At 36.2% G+C, this 21,570-nt stretch overlaps 1 long non-coding RNA gene across 1 annotated transcript in view; it reads left to right on the forward strand.

Annotated features, from left to right (window-relative positions):
* LOC306663573 overlaps window positions 1-21,570 on the forward strand; it is a 60,636-nt gene that overhangs the window by 3,901 nt on the left and 35,165 nt on the right. The gene's annotated exons all lie outside the window — the stretch shown is intronic.

Here is a 21,570-nt window from a genome sequence, read left to right on the forward strand (position 1 = left end):
CTGGAGCCTCCCGGAGCCTCCGGGACCCCAGAAAGAAGGCAAGTGGTCTAGAACTTGTTAACCCTTTCTTCCTGCCAACTCAAAAGTTTTTGAACTGACATCAAATGTCAAAGCCTCCCCTGTGCCGAAGTTTTCGCCATGGGTGGGCGAAAAAGAAGTAGAAAAGTATTGTATTTTCCCCCTCAATGCGGTCCCTTAACGTAAAAATAAGCAAACGTAAAAATAAGCAAACTGAGAGCATTAAAAATAAAAAATTTAATGAAATTCCGAGTCTGGAGAAATCGATATAGCGCTCTTAAAATATTTATATATGTATACATATAGCCATCTATAAGGAAAGGCTTACATGGCCTTTCCTGCGAGTTTTCTGTGAAAACGATTAGTCAAAATACTTATTCTTTTGCTACTAAGTGGACTTTTTTTTTTTTTTTCAATGTCCCCAAAGTTAAGTAGAGTTTGTTTTCTCTGATACTTTTCCTCCTTTCTCCTTGGTTCTTTGCTAAAAAGTCTTATCATGACTTAAAATGGACAGTAGGTGGCACTGTTTAGGAAAAAATGAGAGATTACAAATTAACTGACTTGGTCTTCGGAGAGTCTGATGAAATTGTTACAGGGTAAAACTTTTTTTTCTTCGCTTTTTTTTTTTTTTTTTTTTTTTTAACTAGGGCACTCTGAGGTGTGAATTTCATTCGAACTCGTCAAAGTCTTGATAATTTATTGGCCCATGATAGGGATCAAATCTGATAAACGTGGGCAATAATGAACAAATCAGACAGAAACAGAAGTCCGATAAATTGGGGGTGATGCTTTCAACACTTCGCGCAGGGTGTGGTGATGGGGGATGTGAAAAAGCGTTAAAAATTTCGTTTTCACTGCAATACCAGGTAGCCAACCAGCCAAGCCCCCAGGCCGACCTGCAAAGTCCTTCGCATTTCCAACCCCGCCCCCTCCCCCACAGGCACCTCTGCGAAGCTTTACCTTTGCGCGCTGACTTCACACCGCTCTGGGGAGACCCACTTACTCAATTACCCCAACAAACCTTCTTGGTTTCAGCCTTAGTCTGAACTCTGCCTGGGGTGGTTCAACTGTAGAGAGACTGGCTTAGATTTCAGAGCAATTTCATCTCACTTAATCAGACTTGAGCTTCCTGATTTTTTGGCCTCTTTGGTCGCTTTCAAATGCTAAATAATCATAGAAAATGTATTCTCTAACTTCTCTACTTCGACATGTAATGAGGATTAAACTGATGTAGGGGTGGGGTGGAGATTGTGGTGTGCCCACCGCCTGCCTGTGAGACCCCCAGGGGACATTTAACCTCCCAGCTCTCAATTTGGGCGGATGTTATATGCAATGCAGGACTGCCAACTATTGCTTAGTAGCATTTAACTGTTCCTATGCTCATAATTCAAGCAGTGAGAACATTTAGTAAAACTGAATTTCTTAATAAAGAAAAATACATTTATTGTTTCTCCTCTTGAAGTTATAATTTGTGAGCCATAATGGAAAAGGAACGTGTCCTCTGTGGATGGATATGAAAGTTGATTATCCATCCACACATTACTCTCATCCCTCCCCACCAAGGGAATGGGGAAAAGGCCAGCACAATTTAAAGCCAGAGGTTTAAGTTTCTTGTAGGCAAAAGGGATCCAAAATAAGAGAGATCTTACATGCAAATCCCATCTTTAATGTTTGTGGGATCCTGGAAGCATATTTCATCTCCTTGGACCTTCATTTTCTAGTTGATAAGTAGAGAAAGATACCTGCTTTGCATAGTTGTTATAATGATAGAATGTGTTCAATTATGTTAAGAGATTAGTGAAGTATTTTCAGCACTGTAGAAGTATTCAAAATGCAATAGTGTTCATCTTCTGGCATTGTATTCCTTAAATTATTGTCGTTAAGTGTGCTAGCTTTTTGTCACTGTGACAAAATGCTTGAGATAAACATCTTATGAGGATGGAAGATTTGGCTCACAGGTCCAGAAGTTGGACCTCATTAGTTTTGAGCCTGGCAAGGGACCCATGGTGAGAGCTGGTGGAGGAGGCAACTGTGAAGCAAAAAGAGAGACAGAAGAAGAGTCCAGGGTCCCAATATCCCTTTCAAGGGCACAAACCCCCTTGACCTAACTTCCTTCCACAAGACCTCACCTTCTAAAAGTTCCACCACCCCAAAAAAGCATCCCAGGCTGGAGAAGTCTTTAACACAGGGTCTTTGGGGGATGCTCATTCTAAGCAGAGCAGAAAGCAGAGCAGGAAGCATCGCTGACTGCTGTGTTCTGTGCTCTCATATGACCTTCAACTTTCTACTGTCCTCTCACTGACTCTCAGATCGAGTTATTCTATGTGCCCGTGGATACACATCCCAAATCTTCCCGTTTAATCCAATTTCTTTTCTGAGTTCCCAGTCAGAATTTCACCTACCAGTCAGCAGGACCTGGTTCTTAGGCACAAAATTAAGAGATCTGCGCTCCGACTGCACACACTATGGCACCCAGGAATTGAATAACATGGGACAATTTGCATTTCAACTTTCCTTCTTAAATAGGAGCTGCTTGGATCAGAAAACAACATTCTTTCTTCCACCCATTTCAGGTTTTGACATCCTAAGATCTAATTTTTCCAACCCAGGCCTTTTATGTGTTTAGCTTTGCAAGACAACAGAACAAATGACTTCAGACAAAGGACTTTTACCTAAGTTGATGGGAGTTAGCGTTATGTTGTTTCTGATCTCCCTTTCAAAATACAAATCAATGTTCATATGTCTGATATAAGTGAAGTACCCACATCCAGGGGCTTAGTTCTTCATAATTCTCCATGTAAATGATTCTTACACTTTTAGTAAAGAACTGCTTTATACTCTTAAAAGTTATTGAGAATCTCAAAACTGTGCTTTTACATGTTATGTTTATCAGTATTTACCATATTAGAAATTAAGCTGACTGAAAAGTTTTAAGATGCATATTAATTAAAGTAATAATAAACCCAAAGGCGTGTCAACTTTAATAATATCTTTTTTTGTGAAAATAACCCTTTCAAAATAAAAAAAAAATTAGAAAGGTAGCATTGTTTTCTAATTTTGCAAAACTCTTTACTGTTTTGGCTTTATAGGAGATAGCTGTTTTCTTATATTTTCTTCTCATCAAATTACTGTTTTGATTCAAGTATATGAAAAATTCTGACCTCATACAGATATGTAATTCAAAATGGGGGAATATTTTAATAGCCTGTTTAGATGTTCTTCTTTGATACTGCATCAAAACTTGGTACATTGTCATGTTGAATCTAAAACAATGTAAATATGTTGTTCTATCTTACACTTCAAATGCATGATTTGCTCATCCCTGTGCCAAGTGCCTATAATCTTAGTATTATCACTAGCAACAGATACTATCTGTTACCTTTCATTGTACTGACTGTTTCACTTCATTCAATAAAAAACAAAAAAGTCTTCAGAATACCTCAGTCTGGATAATAATAATTTGTCTGCTAGTTATTCTTTCAAGTGGTGTTCCATGATAAAAGTGGCCAGCTTAGCTCACAACTCAATCACGGGAGAGTTCTTCCTGCAGACAACTGTGGTAACTTAACACACCAAAGTATTCTCTGTACACTTTACACTTTTTCACAAAGAATATTGAAAATCCATAAACTCCAGAGTTCAAATTTAATGAAATTAAAAACTTGTACAACTTCTTCTAGGACCTTACACGGAACTTGCTTTTGATTTCCCTGGGAGTACCTGTGTTGGCCACTAAGCCAGGCAGGCACTTTTAGGGGCAAAATCCTTTAAAAGATTTAACACGACTTCAAAGTTGTTTTCTTTTCTTTATGTTAAAACTTTTTGAAGAAACTTATAAAGAACCAGCCCAGGTCTCTACATCATTCTGATTCATTCTTTTAGGCCACCCAGAGTAAACGTCTCTGTACTAAACGGAGCATGCCCAGAGCATTGGTATGGTCTGGTCTCTCTTTCCTTTTGGAATGTGTGTTCTGTGCCCTAGAACTAAGCATGCCCAGAACAGCGGTCACCTTCTTTCCTTTTCAAACCGTGAACTTAAACTGAAATGCTTAGAAATGCACCCTTAAATGAGCATGCACAGAAACATGCCCACGCTTGCCTGTGCTTTCCTATATGGACATGTATGTTCACTGAATGAAATCCCTATCCCCATGTTTGCTTTGTCTCCGGTGAGCATTACTTTGCAGATAACTTCTCTGCACTCCTTACTTCCTGTGGGCAATAAATATTCCTCCATTCTGGTAGTGCTTCTTGGCTCTGTGATCATCAAGAGAATCCACTGTGTTCTGTTACCCTTGGGGCACAGTTTGATGCCACTGATTCCTTTCACACTAAGGAATAGCAGCTTTATCCATCATTGTCTTCGTGCCATGTCAACAAAGGAAATGATAAAAATATATTATTATAAAAATAGTTTATCCCTTGAAAGGGTCTTCAGTTTCCCCAAGAATCTTCAAACTACACTTTGGAAAATACAGGCTGATATAAGGTACGCTCAATGCAGTGATGCATAATTCTGACTTTTAAAAATTTTAAGATTATAGACACATTGCTGAACATAGAGAAGAGTTCCAGCACTAAGAACAGGAATTCATTAACAGCTTTGATACATGAAGCATGACTATAAGAAACATAGTAATGCTTGGTATGACGTGGAAGATTCCGAGAACATAACATATATAGGACAACTTTTATAGGTCTTGGATATACATGTGAGATTTAACACATTCTCTGTGATTAATACTGTGCAACAGTGGAATTAAAACACATCATATTCAAAATCCATTATATTCCAAATGGTAGAATTATTTATCATTAACTCTTTTTAATCATACTTTCTGAATATTTCACTGTATCAGAGTAGTAATTTTATCAATCTGTGATCATTTTAAATTAGACTTTGAATATTGTTTGAGCTACTTTTTAAGGCTTACCAAAATGAAAGGGAAGAGTACAAAAACCCCCAAATCATCAGAAATCTTTTGTAATCATCTCTCAATAGCCCTTTCTACATATAAAGAAACCAGCTTCAAAATATCATACAGCTTATTCAAAACCCTAAATGGTAGGTATCCAAAGGTATATGAGATCAATGATTGGGATTTAATCAACGACAAAATCCCTACATGGCTATCTGAATCATTTACTTTAAAAGAGAAAGAAAATCTTGTATTTTAGTACTTTGACCTCTGAAAAACTGAATAATTATGTAGGAACTATACTTTTCCATTTTTAAACTATTTAAATTTTAAGTACTATCTCCAGATTCATATGTGTCTCAGATTTGAGGGTGTGGAAGGTCCATAGCCTAAAAGATATCTTTACTTTCACTTTTCAGACACAAATTTTATAAAAGAAAAAAAAATGCCAGTTATTTCTGTCACAGAGGGTTTCTACTTTCTAAGACAAAGTAACAAAAACAGGGAGTGTGACTCCAGCAGGCCTGTGTAATACAATTGGCCTTTGATTTTTTTTAATGGTCTTAATGGCAATGATTAAGGAAAAGATTCTGAAATGTCTGTTTGTCCACAAGCAATTACTGGCAGTCTTGATTTTGGAAACAGGTTAAGAATCTACAGTGTAGAAATAATTGTCCTTGCTATAGCTAATGGTTGAGCACTGTGCAAATTCACTGAGAGGGTGGATCTTGAATGTTCTCATCGCAGATGTGAAATATTTAATGTGAGGGAGGGTTTGGTTGGCTTGATTTATTCATTCCACACTGTATTAAAAATCATAAGACCTCTTTGTACCCTATGAATATTTACAGCTATGATTTGTCAATATATGATGGAAACAATCAATTAAAAAATACTTTTCTACCTTCTGTAGAAATTATGTGGCATTTCATCTTAATATGAGAGCTTAAGTTTTCAGCTTTATAAAACCTTAAAAAGACATTTAATGTCTGGAAAACTGATTTCTTATGAGAGGGTGTAAGTGTGAAACTTTTCTAGGTAAAATGACTTTTTTTTGATAATTTGGAGTGGAGAGTGACTATGTTCCCAGAATAATTAATATGCATTCAAATATTACCATGCAATTTTTGGGGAGGGATAGGATAGCGGGTACCAGAGATTGAATCCAGGGGTGCTTAACTACTGAGCCATATCCCCAGCCCTTTTTATTTCTTATTTTGAGACAGTGTCTCACTAAGTTGCTAAGGGCCTCGAAAAACTGGAGAGGCTGGCTTTGAACTAGTGGTTCTCCTGCCTCAGCTTCCAGAGCCACTGGGATTACAGGCATGTGCCACTGTGGCAGGTTTACCGTGTAATTCCAAGGCGTCACAGACTTCTTCTCTGCAAAGCTGTTCATGGACAGAGTAAAACTTCCCTATCCAAGAAAAATAGCACACAGTCTTTGAAAAGACTATGAAATCCTAAATCTTCCTAATTATTTAAAAACCACAGCATATACTTAAAAGTTTAAAGAGAAGATAGAAAGGGGGTTAAAAAAAAAAAAAAAAAAAACCTTTATTTTCTTTTAATTATTTTGTTTGAATTTTCTTTTAATTCTTTATTTTCTTATGATGCATCAATGTACGAAAAAAGGAATCGCAAGGGAATTTTTGTCACTTTGGAGAAGCTGGGAATATATATGACTATATATATATACATATATATGCATATATATATTTTTTATTGTCTTTTTTATTTTTTCTGAATCCATTACATTTCCTTTGCCCCAGGTATTGACACATGATTTTATATTTTTAGAACAACAACAACAACAAAAATCCAAATTCTACTCCATGTTTTCAGGTTAAGAAAGGTGACTTAAAACTTTCCTAGTGAAAATCCGGAGGGTGGAAAGCCTGGATCAATTCAATAAAGTGAGACTTCCTACCTTTATTTAAGAGTGGTGTTTGCCCAAGATCCAATTAGTAGAATTACCATTCCAGGGGCACCTGAGACTAGTATGGGGCTATCAGTCCTACAAATACCATTAAGAAGTGTGACTCAAAGCATTTCCTGACTACCCTGAAAGACATGACCAGATAGCTTGAGGATGAAAGCAAGCAATTGTGAAGCTTATCAAAGAAACTACATTTTCTTGGATTATACAGATGTCCTCTCCCAAACAATTTTCTTTCTAGTATTTTAAAATTTCAAAGTTGAACTCAGATCCGTGTGGGTCTGGGAACTTAGCAACTACATACTATGCTGAAGCAAAACAAAACAAAACAAAAACAAAAACAAACAAACAAAAATACAGGAGGTATTTGATTTAGTTCCAGACTCATCTTGCAAACAGCACCTGTTGTTTGTTCTCACCGAATTTGTCAGACTTCTAATTAAGCAATTTAGGAAGTAGCTTCATTGTTTGTTTTGAAAAACCAGGTGGCTTCAAGAATCAGAGGTGAAAAGAAATGTAAAACTGTGTTTTTCTAAGTGGTGGGAGGGTGACCTCCATTGCCATCATCGGACTGCTTTAAAAAATACAGATTCCAAGTTCAGTCTCAGATCCATTTCTTCAGAATTTAGAGTAGTGGGCCCTGGTAATATGGTGTTTGAAAGCCTCCCAGATGATTTTTATGCACTCCAAAGCCTGGGAAATTAGGTTTTTGCAATGTTATCGATGAAAAAATAGATTTCCTCACATTTTATACATAATTCTTAAAATTATAGTTTTTCTCCTTAATACTACTTAAATAACAAAAAGAATAACCATGCTGATTTTTTTTGCAAAATGTGATTGTGAAATCCAAAGAACCTCTGTTACCTTGTGTCTGTCTTGACATCACGAAGTTTATGTAATCAATAGATTTCCTGTTGGCACATTAATTCAGTGATTTCTATCACAGATAAACAAACATCAAGTAGAAAAGTGGGGATTCTAGACTTCTTTTGGGCACCCACAGATTTATTATCTGTATAGACTTGGAATAATTGCTTCATCTAAGCCTTATTTTCTCTCTATGTAAAATGGGTATGATAGTAAAAGCTTACCTTAAAAATTCATTGTGGGGGACAAAATCATCCTTGTAAAGCTCTGATAAGCACAGAGTAAATGTTAGCCATAATTATTGATATTGGTGATAACACTGATGTATGAAGTGCCAAGTGCACTCATCCCTAAGAACTTGCTCCTCAGTTGCAAAGATGTTGCATTTCCCCTGTTTGGGAGACTTCCTCCTACTGCATATTTTTAGATGATGCTTAGAATTCAAAAACGAAAATGCTATTTAAGATATTTTTTGTGCACAGTGCTAGGGATCAAACTCAGGGTCTTGCTAGGCGAGCACTCTACCAACTGAGCTACACCCAGAGCCTATGGTTAGGTCTTCCCAAAGATTTAAAAGCTGTAGATTTGATTTTCAATTCCTAAAGAAAAACTCCTCTAAAATATTGAGTGTCAGCAGTAAGTATGTAGCGTAGAAGGAATTCTCTGTATTCACCACATCTACCTAAATTTGAGAAAGTGCCATTGTGTTAGCTTGTTCATCACTGTGACCAAATACCTGACAAGAACAACCTAGAGGAGGAAAGGTTCATTTTGGCTCACCGTTTCAGAGGATTCAGTCCATGGTTGTCTGGCTCCAAGGCAGGAACATCAAGAAGGAAGGGCCTGGTGACGAAAAGAAGCTCAGTTCATGACAGGGGAGAAAGAAAGAAAGAGGAAGAGACCAGGCCCAGATATAGTCCCCAAGGCCACAACCCCAGTGACCTACTTCTTCCAGCCATGCCTCACCTGCCTATAGCTCTCACCACCTACTCTTAAATCCATTCAAATTATTAATCCACCGTGAGCTCAGACCCGCATGATCCAATCTTTTCACCTCTGAACATTGTTGCATGGCCTACCACAGGAGTTTTGGGGGCAATATCTCATAGCCAAACCATAACGCTCCATGTTTTAATAAAGTTTAAAAGCAAAATCTGAAATTTTTCCTTGAAAGAGTTGCTATTGTTTGAAAATCCCCTCCAAAAGTCATGCTGAAATTTAATTGTCATTATAACAATATTAAGAGATGGGACAACCTTCGAGAGATAATCAGGTCATGAGGGCTCTGCCTTTACGAATGGATCAAAGGCATCATTTCATGTAGGTTATTAGGGGAGGGCGTTCCTGATACAAAGGTTGAGGCTTCCTATTCTGTTTCTGTATATTTACTTACCTTTTCACCATGAAATCAGAACAGAACAGTTCTATGCCATGCTCACAGACTTTCCAAACTCCAGAACCATAAGCCTTCTGTTTCTTACCTGTTCCTACTGCAAAGCCAAGGCAAGTAATTTGTTCTGCATTCAAGATTCTTCATGTGCAGAATGGGAGCTATGATATCCTCTTTATCTTCTCATAGCATTGTTAAGGAAATCAAATAACACCAGCAATATTCACTGCAAATGTCTCTTACTCTGCTATTTCAAGGTCAGTTGTCTCCATTTATATTAATCTTACATTGTTTTAAGTCAACCATCTTAATTGTCATTTTCTGCTTGTTCTCTTTGATTTTATTTCTATGTTTTCTTTTTCTTAGTTCATTTTCTACTGTTTTAACAGAATACCGCAGGCCGAGTAATTTGCAATGAAAAGAGATTTATTTTTACAATTCTAGAGGCTCATAAATGCAAGCTTGAAGGCCCCTAGTGATGAGGGCCCTCTTGCTGCATGATAACATTGCAAGAGAGTGTGCATAGACTGCTAAAGGAAGCCAAACTCCCACTATTAAAAGTAGTGCACTGGAGACATCTGGACCTTCCTGTGATGACAGCATTCTTCTACTCATGGGACTGGAGCTGTCGTGACATCAACATTTCCTAGGAGGTCCCAACTCTTAATACTATGGCAATAAAATTTTGCATGAAATTTGGAGGGGTACTCTAACCGTAGCATCAGCTTTCCTGTGGGCTGCTTAAACATTTCATTCCATTTTGTTTCATTTATGCTTTTTTCAGTCTATCGTATATACATATATATATATATAAAATCCTGTATAATGTATACCGAAATTTTAGATACATATTCCCATATATAACATGTAATCATGTGTATATAAATGTGTATACATAAATCTATCTTATATAATGAATACACTACATATTATATATTAATTTTTTTTTTTTTTTTTTTTTTTTTTTTTGTACCAGGGATTGACCCCAGGGGTGCCAAACCACTGAAACACATCCCCAACCTTTTTAAATATTTTATTAGAGACAGGGTATCACTGATTTCCTCATGACCTCAATAAGTTGCTGAGGCTGGGTTTGAGCTCACCATCTTCCTGCCTCAGCCTCCCAGGTCACTGGGATTACAGGCCTGCATTACTGTGCCTGGCTTATATACTGAATTTTTAACACAGACCACTGGTGTTGAGACTCTGACAGCTTGAGGAAAATGGGATGCCTCCAGCATGGCCTTTGTGCTCAGGATTGCTTTGGCTCTTCCGGGTCTTTTAGTCTTCCATATGAATTTTAAAACTGTTTTTTTGCTAGTCCTGTGAAGATTGTCATGGATATTTTGATGGGAATTATATTGAATCTGAAGATCATTTTGGTAATATGGCCATTTGAATGATATTAATTCTGCCTATCCATGAATGTGGGAGAGCTTCCCAACTCCTGGTGTCTTCTTCGATTTCTTTTTTCAGTTTTCTATAATTTTTATTGTAGAGGTTTTTCATCTCCTTGGTGAGATTTATTCCTAGGTTTGTTTGTTTGTTTGTTTGTTTGTTTATATATTTTGAGGCTATTGTGAATGGAATTGTTTTTCCTGATTTCATTTCAACAGATTCATCAGTGGAAATAAACATAGGAATGCTATTGATTTTCGTATATTGATTTTGTAAGCTGCTACTTGGTGAACTTGTTTATTAGTTCATCAGGGATTTAGGTCTGTAATTTTCTTTCCTTGATGTGTGCATCTTCATCTGCTTTTTGCATCAGGGTAATATAGGCTTTATAGAATGAATTTGGAAATGTTCCATGACTATTTCATGTAATAATTTGAGAAGCATTGGAATTAGTTCTTCATTAAATGTCTGATAAAATTCAACTGAGAATGCTTCTTGTTCTGGGCTTTTCTTTGTTGAAAGGCTCTTCATTACTACTTCAACTTCATTACTTATTTTTTAGTTCAATTAGTTTTTCTGTATCCTCTTGTTTCACTTTTGGAAAGTCATATATTTTGGAAATATCTATTTAGATTTCATATATCCTCTTGGTTCAATGATGGTAGGTATAGAAATTTATCTACATTTTTCTAGATTTTTCAATTTATAGGAATATAAGTTTTCAAGAGTCCTTTACGATCTGCCACATCTCTGTCACATCTGTGGAGATCTTTCCTTTTTCATCTCTAATTTTATTTATTTATTTATTTATTTATTTATTTATTTATTTATTTATAGCATCTATAATTTTATTTAATAAATTATTAATTTGGGACTTCCTGTTCTTGTTTTTGGTTAGTTTGACTAAAGGTTTGTCAGTCTGCTATCTTTTCAAAAAAACCAACTTTTTATTACATCGATCCTTTGTAATTTTTTATTCTCTATTTTGTTAATTTGGGCACTGATCTTAATTATTTCCTTCCTTTTACTGATTTTGAAATTGGCTTAATCATGTTTCTGTAGGATCTTGAAATGCACTATTAGGGTATTTATTTGGTATTTGTATTTTTGTGTGTGTGTGTGTGGTGCTGGGAATTGAACCCAGGGCCTTATACTTGCAAGTCAAGCACTCTACCAACTGAGCTGTATCCCCAGCCCTATAATATTTTTATGTAGGCACTCATAGGTATAAATTTTCTTCTTACGACCAACTTCATTGTGTGCCAGAGGTTCTGATATATAGTGTCTTCTATTCTAGTTTAATCGTAAGAATTTTTAAATTTCTCCCCTGAATTATTTAATCACCCTACCCATCATTTAAAATTATATGGTCCAATTTCCATGTGTTTTTATGGTTTCTATAATATTCCTTGCTGTTTGTGGGAAGCCATCCTTATTTAGCAGAATCAGACGAGGTTGAGCCACATGACACAGAGGCCTGGCTTCTAGGAACTGCCGGGAAGTCTGTGGCGCTGCATGGGAGTGGGTCCCTGTCTCCTTCTGGAATTTTCCCCCTAAGAGGATGGCTCCCCTAACTCCACCCTATCCTGCTCATCACAGAAGAAGCTCCTCCTGGTCCTTGCCCCCTTTACCTGTTATTATAAATAAAGGAGAGTTGGGCAACTTGGTTGTTATAAAGAGGCCAGAGTAGGTATGGCCGGACTGTCACACAGCGTCTCATAAACAGAGTATTGGCTCTCATGTGTTTATTGGGTAGATAAGTTTTTTGGTAATAGATAGAGAAAAACAGTCAGCATCTTCCTCTGGCAGTCAACCCTTTCCCCCTGCACGCAGGATGTGGCAGAGAGGACCCTGAAAGCTGTTGACTTCTAATTTCATTCCATTGCATCTGACAAGATGCAAAGGAGTATATTGATATGTTTTATATTTGCTAAGACTTGTTTTGTGACCTAAAATATGGTATATTTTGGAAAAAGTTCCATGAGCCCCTGAGAAAAGTGAATTCAGCTGCTATTACATGAGACATTTTGTATTTTTTTAGAACAATTTGATTTGTAATTTATTTTTTAGATCTGAAAAATCTGTATTTATGTCTGGTTGACCTGTCAGTGAGAGAGTTGTGTTTAAATCAATCAATATTATATTTAGGTCTATCTGAATTTTTAAGTTGAGTAGTGTTAAGTAATTACACTGCATTACATGTATTTATGAGGCATACACATTTATTATCATTATATCTTCGTGTTGGATTTTTCCCTTTACTAGTATGAAATGACCATCTGTGTCTCTCATGATTAATTTTGGCTTAAAGTCTGCTTTGTCAGGTACTATTTGTTTGGGGGCTCCATTTGCATGTAATATCATTCATTCTTTCACTTTCTGTCTGCTACTGTCTTTGCCTGGAAAATGAATCATTTGCAAAGAACATGTAGGTGAGTCTTTTAAATCTATTCTGCCAGTCTACATGTCTTAATTGAAGAGTTGAAACAATTTATATTCAGTGTTATTGTAGAAAGATTTTTATCATTTCCTGTCATTTTGATTTATTTGTAATGTTTATTTTGGTTCTAATATTCATTTCCTTAGTTACTCATCTAATAAGATTTGTCCATTTGTGAGCTTTGGAATTTATTTTTAATTTCTTCCTAGTGTAGTATTTCCTTATGTATTTTCTTATGTAATGCCAGCTTACTAATCAGGAAATTTTTTAGTTTTTGTGAATCTTGGTAGGTTTTCATTTCCTCTTCAATTATGAAGGATAGCTTTGCTGGATATAGCAATTTTGTTTGACAGTTTTGTCTTTCAGGGAATTTAGTTTTTGTTGAGAAATCACAAATAATTATGATTGACTAACCTCTAAGGGTGACCTGGCGTTTTACTCTTGAGTCTTTTAAAATTCTTACCTTGTTCTGTATTATTTAGTAACATCATGGAGAGTTTTTTTTTTTTTTTTTTTTTCATTTTGTCTATTGGGAATTTTTTGAATGCCTTTTTTATCTGAACATCCATGACACATTATAACTAAAATACCAAACATACAGAATAAGATTTAAATTTTTTTCTCTTATTATTTCCCTGAAAAGATTATCTATGCCATTAGTTTATGTCACAAATAACTCTTCAATTTCAATAATTCTTCAGTTTGGTCCCTTAATGTCCCAGAGTTCTTGCTCATTCTGGTCATGATTATTTATTTTCCTTTCTTCAGTTAAACCTGAAAATTCAAGGTCAGCCACTTTGTCTTCCAGCTGCAATACTTTGTCTTCTACATGGCATACTGTATTGGAGAGATGTTCGACAAAATTTTTTTGTTTTATTTATTGTGCCTTTCATTTCCAAGATTTTTGTTTTGCTAATTTTCAATATCTCTACTGTTGGGGGCTGTGCCATGTTGGCGGCCCCGGGATGGCACCTGATCACATCGGCAGCGAGGAGGTTAATTGACATAAGCACACTCAGGTGATTTTCTCGTCCACGAACACAATGTATGCACATGTGTTCTCGAGCACTAATTGCCTGCTCGGAGCATCTCGCCTAATCTTTGCATAAGAGGCGTGGCCCTGCACTCCGCGTCCTGGAGGTGATATAAGAGTAGGTGGAGCGAGACAGAGACACAGCAGCCATTAGAAGCAGCCAGAGGGAAAAACACGCCACAGCAGCCATTAGCAGAAAAGCAGTAGCAGAAGACACGCAGTGCGGCAGTAGCCAGAGAAGAAGACACGCCACAGCAGCCATTAGCAGCCAGAGGGAAAAACACACGGCAGTAGCTAGTAGGGACATACACAACAGCAGCCATTAGCAGAAAAGCCAGAAGAAAGAACACAGCAGCAAGTAGGGGCAGTGGCGGAAGGCAGATCGCGGAATGGAGAACTGAGACACATCACTAGGGCACAGGGTGGCCTCTAAGCTCTAAGCAAAGCCTGTCTTTCTCTCAAAGTTTCTCTCTTAAGCAAAGTCTCCTTCTCTCTGATAAGCGGGGTCTCTCTCTCTCTCCTCTCAAAGCAATGAACAAGCAAGAAACAAAGTCTCTCTCTCTCTCCTCTCAAAGCAAGTAAACCTCATTTCCTCTATCCTCTATAAACAAGCAAGAAAGCAGCACACTAAAGAGAAAGATAGAAGTGCCTCAGTTTCCACTCCACCACTCATAAGACCCGTGCAAGTTGTTGCTGCAGGCGGTGACAAATATCCATGGATTTTGGAACCGCAAAGAGCCAGCAACGTCTCCCACTTATATTTTATTATTCATATCCTAAACTGACTTCCTTAATTCTTTCAATTCTTTTCCTATGTTCTCTTAGAATTCATTGTTTTGTTTAATAGTCATTCTTTTGAATTATCTATCCATTATTTCATCTACTTCAATATCTTTGGAATCTGTGAATTATTAATCTTAAAGAAGGTATTGTATTTCCCTTTTTCATATTACTTGTATTCCTATGTTGAGATTTGTGCATCTGTTGAAATGTATTTCTCTTTACTTTTTATGTGAAAACATTTTAGGGCACAGCCTTCTCTTTGTAAAGTGTTCTGGGATACCAGGTTGTAGTGGATTGCTGAATACATTTCTAAGTGGGTTTTTGTGGTATAATTTCCCTGCTTGTTATTTTATGATGTTTAGTATAGTTTGATATGATGTGCATTATATTCAAACTTGAAGATTCCATTTTCTCTGTAGATCTTACAAGACTGTAACCTTTCTAGTAGATCAGACAGTATGTTGTGCACAGCAGGATATATGGGTACACACTCTGTGATTACTTGTCTAAACTTGACAACTCTGTATGTTCTAAAATGGTATGGGAGCAATCTAGAATGAAGCCCTTATTGGTGCAGTGTCTGCAATGTTTGTATTATTTCTTTCTTTTTTTTTTTGTCAGAGCAAATGTTGATGAATGGTATCTGAAGTCCTCCTACAGCCATTTCTACTTAGGATTAGTTATCAGTTTGCATTTTTTTTCTCCTATTCATTGTGTTAAAGTATTGCTAAGGTTTTAATGGGTTTAGGTTGTGGGTGGAACAAGGATATCTGTCTCTCAGAGGGGTTTGGGGTGGAGCAGCAGAATATCTACCCTGTGAACTCATACTGTCACACTAAATTCACAACACCTCACAGAAAAGAGGGAAATAGAGAACAGCAACAGCAGTGAAAACAATATACAGCATTAAAAAATAATAGTACCAAAACAACAAGAATGATGGCATCCTCAGTTAACAATATCAGTAACAATAAACTACTCTGAAACAGATATATCATTAAAGGAAGTACCAGGTGTCAACTATGACATTCACTGTACTAAAAACTGCAACAGCGTAAATGGTGAGGACAGAAATTGTACAAATGAAATACTTATGGAAGATGGTAAAAATATATATTTAAGGAAAAGAAAATGAGATAAGAAGGCAAAAAATGTTTAGAATATTCAAAAGGTGACGGGGAGAAAGCAGAAGAAAAATATCAAGTGAAGTTCTTAAAGAAGGAGGAGAAAAAATAAAAAAAAAAAAGAGCAAGAACAAAAGGATTTGGTTATTAGTGGGAGAAGAAAAGAGAAAAAGTAACAAGAGAAACCAAATACAAACAATAAACAGACAAAAATTGCATTTGTCCTCCATAAAAGGAAAAAATTAAAATTAAAGAACAAAATTAAAAAAGCAAAATAATGAAAGGATATTAAGCAGAAAAAAATGATAATAAACTAATACATGTATTCATATATTAACACAAAAAAATCTTAATGAAATATGAAAAAATTGTACCTGCTGAGTTAGTCAATATTATGGACAAGGATGGACGTTTACTGCCTTGCCAGACCACATTTCTTTCCATTTCTTCTTGTACTGTGCACCCCTTGGACAGAGCAGCTGGAATGTACAGCCACTTTCTCCTTCACCATCTTTGTTCTCCACTTTGTGTTCCTGATAGACTTGTGAATAATCAGTCAACTATGTATGTATGGATTCATTTGTGGGCTATGGGCTGTGTATTCTGTTCTGTTGATCTGTATGTCTGCCTTTATGTCAGCATCATAGTGTAACCTTGTAATGTATTTTGAAATCAGAAAATGTGATAACTTCAATGTTGTACTTCTCTCTTTTGAGGTTGATGTGGCCATTTGTGATCCTTTGCGGTTTCTTATGAATTTTAAGATTGCTTTGCCAGATTGTGAATATTACTCAGTGCCACAGCATATTCTTAGCATTTATTGGATACCAAATATAATAAATAAATAAATAACTTTCTTCTTTTTCTGAAAATAGTGTCATTAATTTTTTGAGAATGATTCTTGAGGATTGAACTGGGTATAGTAATGCAGGCCTGGAATCCAGCTACTCAGGAGCTGGTATAGGAGGATCACAAGTTCAAGGCCAGCCTCAGCAACTTACTAAGAACATATTTCAAAATATAATGAGAGGACTAGAGATGTAGACCAGGGATAGTGTGTTCATGTGTGAGCCTTGTGTTAAATTCCTAGCATTAAAAAAAAAAAAAAAAAAAAAAGCAATTCAGTGTTGATGATCAAGCCCAGGGTCTCACATGCTAGGTAAGTGCTCTACCACTGAGATACATTTGCAGTCTGTCTTTAGGGTTTTATATATACATAAAATCATGTTGTTTGAAAACAGGCAACTATACTTCTTTCTTTCTGATCCTGATCTGAATGTGTTCCTCCTGCTTTCTATTTATAGTTAGATATCCAGTACTTTGCTGAATAGAAGTGATAAGCATAGTCACCTTGGTTTGTTCCTAAACTAGAGGAAAAACTTTCAGTTTTCACCCTTGAGTGAGATATCAACTGGGCTATCCACATGTGTCTTTTATTATGTTGAGATGACTCTTTCTGTTCCTATTTGTTGAGACATTTTGCTGCGAATGAATGTTAACATTTTCTCAAATATATTTTTGGACCAATTGGGATGATCATGTGACATTTTACCCTTTATTCTGCTAACATGATATATCACATGAATTGGTCTTTGTATGTTGAACCACCCGTAAATTCCGGGGATAAATCTTGGTCATGGTGTATGATCCTTTTAATTTGTTGTTGTCATTGGTTTTCTCTATTTGGCTGAGGATTTTTGCATCTATGTTGATGAGGGATATTGGCTGGTCGTTTCCTTTTCTTGTGATATCTTTCAGTGGTTTTGATATCAGAGATAATGCCTGATATAATGAGATTGGAAATGTTCCCTTTTCTTCAATTTATTGGAAGACTTTGAGATGGGTTGGCCTTAATTCTTTAAGTTTTTCTACAATTTATCAGTGGAACCATCTGGTTCTAAGTTTTTCCTTCTTGGGAGGTTTTGATTACCAATTCAAACTACAAACTACTTATAGTTCTGTTGGTATTTTCTATTTCCTCATGGTTTAGCCTTGTAGCTTTATGGTTCTAGGAATTCATCCTTTTTTATTTAAGGTTATTCAGTTTATTGTCATATAGTTATTCATCAGAGCCTCCTAGAGTCATTTTTGTTTCTGTGGCAGCAGTTACAATATCTCCTCTTTTATTTTTAATTTTATTTATTTGAATAATCCTTTTTCTTAGTTTAGCTGAGGTTTGTAGTCTTGTTTGTCTTTTCAAGCATCCAACTCTAAGTGTTATTGATTTTTATTTATTTTTTCCTATTTTGTTTATTCCTGCTCTAATTCTTGCTAATTATTTTCTTCTCCTAATTTTGGCATTAGTTTCTTCTTCTTTTCTAATTACTTGAGGCATAAATTAGGCTATGTATTTGAGATCTTTCCTTTTGTTTTTTAATGTATGTATTTATTTCTATAAACTTTCCTTTAAGTACTGCTATTGCCACCTCCCTAAGGTTTGGTCTGTTGCATTTCCTTTGCACTGGTCTTGAGTTATTTTCTGATTTCTTTTTCTTGAGTTATTTTTGATTTCTGTTTTGATCCAGTGGTGGTTCAAAAGTATGTTACTTACTTGACACCCATTTGTGAAATTTCTGCTTTTATTTTTGCTATTGATTTCTGGTTTCATTTGATTGTGATCATAAAAAATACTCGGTGTGATTTCAGTCTTCTTAAATTTGTTACAACTTAGTTTGTGACCTAACATTTTATGTATGTTGGAGAAAAATTCATGGGAACTTGAGAAGAATGTGCCTACTGCTGAAGTTGGGGGAAATTTTGTGTATATGTGTATTAGGTCCATTTTTTCCTTTGGTATTATTTAAGTACTCTATTTCTTTATTGATAATCTTTTCTAGAAGTTCTGTTCATTATTGAAAGTAGGTCATTTGAAACTCTTATTGCTGATGCATAAATCTTCTATTTCTTTGCTTAGACTTCCTATTTTTTCAGTTTGTGAGTGTTTATAATTGGTCATTTTTAAGCTCTTTGAGACCTTCGTGGTTCATGGTATGATGAATAATTCTAAATTGAAATTTTGGAGCTTGATGTAAAATATTATGAGAATCTGAATAAAATTTAACTTGTTACAGTCACTTTTATCTGACATTAACTCTGGGAAGGGAAAATGGTGTATCACTCTTTCTTTGCCAGGTTACAGTAGAAATCCTGGTTTTCTTCTTTATCACCATTAATACCTGGAGGGGGAAGGCCCCTTTATTATTATTTTGTTGAGGTGGGATTTGGGCTTCCCACAAGGCCTCCACTGATGTGTCTCTGGCTGTGAGTGCCAGTAAGTGTGCCCCTATTTTTAGGGTGTTCACTGGACAGCGGTAAAGGCCTTGTTTTTTCACTGGGCTCATTGGCCTCATCCAAGAAATGGGTAGGAAAAGTGCTGGATGTGAAGCTCCAGGATCCCCAAATCCTCTCCATGGGTACTTTAGGGGAGTGAGTTTTCCTTACAGTAGACAGGCAGTACTGGTTTCCTGATGAGGCTTTGACAGCACCCCGGCAGGGGGCTGTGGGACTTGGGGCACCTTGCTACAACCCGATGTGGTGGGAAATCCGGCTCCCCACTGGACCTTTGCTGGCATGGATGGGGTGCTGCCATAGTTTGTTCTGCAGTGTTTGGCTGGAGTAGAGTAGTTCTCGTCCGAAAGTTTTCAGTCTGACGAGGCTGTCCCTTTCCTGATCCTCTAGCTGAAGAGAGGCGTTTCCAGGGCTTTCTTGTTGTCTGAGCTGGTTGGCATTTCAGTTTCCTCACCTCCATATCTGAGACTTCTGAGGCAAAAGGAAATTCTAGGAAACTCACTGTGTCAGTCCTTTGATCCCAAGGTCACTATTCAATCTGCCTTCTCTACATTTCAAAGCCTACTTAGGTATAATTTCCAAAGCTTTTGCTTAGTGGAAGAAATAGGAAAAATTATATGTAGTCTATCTTCCCAGAAGTAGAAGTTGACTCTATGTTTGAGAGTTATTGTGATTCCTTGCTTTCATAAATTCCTCATGAATCTGCAAAATTTAATGTGTGGGGGGAATTAGCAAATCTATAAAATCTAATTTTGTTTGAAATACTAACAATGAGAAACTTTTTAAAAATTGAAATCTTCTGCACTGGGATTGCATTTCAAGTATCTCTTGGTTCTCACTGCACTCCAAAGAAGCAAATCTGGAAATGATAGAACTTGTACTATTGAAAAGGCTTATAAAAGACTAATGGCAATAATGGTTAGTTCTATGTCTCATGTCTGTCCCTATCAGTGCCACAGATGTACATTGATAGACTGACAAATTAAAGCATATGTCAATATAAAATGTGATATTGGTTATTATTTTTATACTACTCTGATTTAACATTTTAAATCTTGATTGAGAAGAAGAGAGAGAAGTACCCTTTGTATATGCTGCTAGAATTAGATTTCCCACTTTGAAAGATATTTCTTTCAGTTAGCTAAACCAGAAAAGTTCAGTAGTCACTGAGAAAATTTTAATGTATTCACAACTGGACCTAGATCATTTTTGACTAAACTCTGAAGGGCTTTGACAGGTCACAGAAAAATCAACCTGAAGAGCAATTTTAGCTTAATATCAATGTGTTTTCAACTTACATTTAAAGCATGCAATTTTAAGATCTAGTCCTTATTTTACATCCACACATACACAAACTACTCACATATGAATATGTTTTATAAAACAAAGCTAACTATATCCTTGCACCTGCACCTTCTGGGTGGCAATAACTTGACATTGAAAACCCGTGTGATGGAGATGTTAATTTTCCATTCTCTTTGGACAGCAGAACAGATGCTGTCTTAAACTTCAAAGGGATCTGACTACTTTCTGAGTTTCAATAACGAACAACAACTTTTCTTAGCCTACTTAAAAAAAAAAAAAAAAAAAAAAAAAACCTAGCAAAACATACAAAGGAAAAAGGACCAATAAGGAATCCATCAGTCTTTTCCTTCTGAAATGTTTTTAGGAATAGAGAGGAAGTTAAACTCAAAACATTTGATCTTTCCCAGGAAACTGAACTGGACTGTATTTATTGATTTTCAAACCGATTGTTCATCCTGTGGCCTTACATCATGGCACAGGACCCACCTGCATCATGAGAAGATAAGCTCAGGAAGATAGTTTGTTTAAGTGCTGCACAGAGGACTGGGATGTGGCTCAATGGTAGAGTGCTTGCCTAGAATGCATGAGGCCTTGGATTTAATCCCTAGCACAGCAAAACAAAACAAGACAAGACAAAACATCTGTATTAAAAATGCAAGCCCAACTAGTGATAAGCTTATCCACTTTTTGTGCATGTCTTTATTAGCTTATCTATTCTGTTGAAGTTAACTTACAACATCCAGTTATAAAAGGGTAGTTCAAAAGGTGGGGGGAGGATGAAGACACAATAGTTTTGAGTATTCTAAAGAGTAGGTTAATTCTAGAGAGAAGAAAGTTGATCGCTTAATGTTCTAGTCCCCAAATTAAAAGCATTTCAACTCTGTTAGAAAATAGTTTCCCTTTCTGCAACATTGACTGATATGTTGCAAGGAATTTTTTTTTTTTTTTTTAATACTGAGATGACTTATTTGTTTTTACTATACCCACAATTGAAAATATCTTCAGGCAAAGCAGATACAGTATGAGTTCTAAGTCTGCCTAACATAATTTGGAGTATCAACTTCAT

The sequence above is a fragment of the Sciurus vulgaris genome, assembly GCF_902686455.1.
Source record: "Sciurus vulgaris genome assembly, chromosome: 1".
In the NCBI taxonomy this organism is placed as follows: domain Eukaryota; kingdom Metazoa; phylum Chordata; class Mammalia; order Rodentia; family Sciuridae; genus Sciurus; species Sciurus vulgaris.